Source organism: Chiloscyllium plagiosum, chromosome 29 (assembly GCF_004010195.1).
Source record: "Chiloscyllium plagiosum isolate BGI_BamShark_2017 chromosome 29, ASM401019v2, whole genome shotgun sequence".
Lineage (NCBI taxonomy): Eukaryota > Metazoa > Chordata > Chondrichthyes > Orectolobiformes > Hemiscylliidae > Chiloscyllium > Chiloscyllium plagiosum.
In genome coordinates, this window is record NC_057738.1 from 39,467,961 (window position 1) to 39,470,279 (window position 2,319).

Below are 2,319 nucleotides of genomic sequence, written 5' to 3' on the forward strand. Positions count from 1 at the left end.
CTATCCATACACCTTATGATTTTATAAACCTCTGTAAGGTCACTCCTTAGCCTCTGACACTCCATGGAAAACAACTCAAGCCTATTCAGACTCTCCCTATAGCTCAAATTCTCCAACCCGAGCAACACCTTTGTAAATCTTTTCTGAATCCTTTTAATTTCACAACATCCTTCTTATAGGAGGGAGGGAATCCAGAACTGCATGCAATATTCCAAAAGTGGCCTAACCAATGTCCTGTACAACCACAACATGACCTCTCAACACCTATAGTCAATTGTCTGACCGATAAAGGACAGCATACAAAATGCCTTCTTCACTATTCGATTTACCTGTGACTCCACTTTCAAAGAACTATGTACCTGCACCTCAAGGTCTCTTTGTTCAGCAACACTCCCCAGGACCTTACTATTATGTGTATAAATCCTGCTCTGATGTGCTTTTCCAAAATGTAACACATCACATTTATCTAAAGTAAATTCCACCTACCATTCCTCAACCCATTGGCCCACCTGATCAAGATCCCATGTACTCTGAGGTAACCCTCTTCGCTGTCCACTACACCTCCAATTTTGGTGTCATCTGCAAACTTACTAACTATACCTCCTATGTTCACATCCAAATCATTTATATAAATGACGTAAAGCAATAGACTAAGAACTGATCCTGTGGAACTCCACTAGTCACAGGCCTCCAGTCTGAAAAGCAACCTTCCACTACCAAGATCTAACCTTGCTAACCAGTCTCCCATGATGCACCTCGTCAAACGCCTTACTGAATTCCACATGGGTCATGGTCAGGCAGCATCCGAGGAGCAGGAAAATCAATGTTTCAAGCAGGAGCCCTTCAATCCTTGCCTTTCCAAATACATGAACATCCTGTCCCTCAGGGTTCCCTCCAACAACTTGCCCACCACTGACATCAGGTTCACTGGTCTATAGTTCCCTGGCTTGTCCTTACCACCCTTCTTAAACAGTGGCGTTACATTAGCCAACCTCCAGTCTTCCGGCACCCCACCTGTGACTATCGATGATACAAATATCTCAGCAAAAGGCCCAGCAATCACTTCTCTAGCTTCCCACAGAGTTCTAGGGTACACCTGATCAGGGCCAGGGAATTTATTCACCTTCACCCGTTTCAAGACATCCAGTACTTCCTCCTCTGTAATATGGACATTTTGCAAGATGTCATCATCTATTTCCCTACAGTCTATATTTTCCATATTCCTTTCCACACTAAACACTGATGCAAAACATTCATTTAGTATCTCCCCATTTTCTGCGGCTCCACACAAAGGCCGCCTTGGTGATCTTTGAGGGGTCCTATTCTTTCCCTAGTTACCCCTTTGTCCTTAATGTATTTGTAAAAACTCTTTGGATCCTCCTTAATTCTATTTGCCAAAGCTTTCTCATGTCCCCTTTTGCCCTCCTGATTTCCCTCTTAAGTATACTCCTACTGCCTTTATATTCTTCTAAGGATTCACTCGATCTATCCTGTCTATACCTTACGTATGCTTCCTTCTTTATCTTAACCAAACCCTCAATTTCTTTAGTCATCTAGCATTACCTATACCTACCAACCTTTCCTTTCACCAGAACAGGAATATACTTTCTCTGGATTTTCGTTTCTCATTTCTGAAGGCTTCCCATTTTCCAGCTGTCCCTTTACCTGTGAACAACTGCCCCCAATCAGCTTTCAAAAGTTCTTGCCTAATACCGTCAAAATTGGCCTTTCTGCAATTTAGAACTTCAACGTTTAGATCTGGTCTACCCTTTTCCATCACTATTTTAAATCTAATAGAATTATGGTCACTGGCCCCAAAGTGCTCTCCCCCACTGACACCTCAGTCACCTGCCCTGCCTTATTTTCCAAGAGTAGGTCAAGTTTTGCACCTTCTCTAGTAGGTACATCCACATACTGAATCAGAAAATTGTTTTGGACACACTTAACAAATTCCTCTCCATTTAAACTCTTAACACTATGGCAGTCCCAGTCTATGTTTGGAAAGTTAAAATCCCCTACCATAACCATCCTATTAATTCTTACAGATAGCTGAGATCTCCTTACAAGTTTGTTTCTCAATTTCCCTCTGACTATTAGGGGGGGTCTATAATACAATCCCAATAAGGTGATCATCCCTTTCTTATTTCTCAGTTCCACCCAAATAACTTCCCTGGATGTATTTCCGGGAATATCCTCCCTCAGCACAGCTGTAATGCTATCCCTTATCAAAATGCCACTCCCCCTCCTCTCTTGCCTTCCCTTTCTATCCTTCCTGTAGCATTTGTATCCTGGAACATTAAGCTGCCAATCCTGCCCATC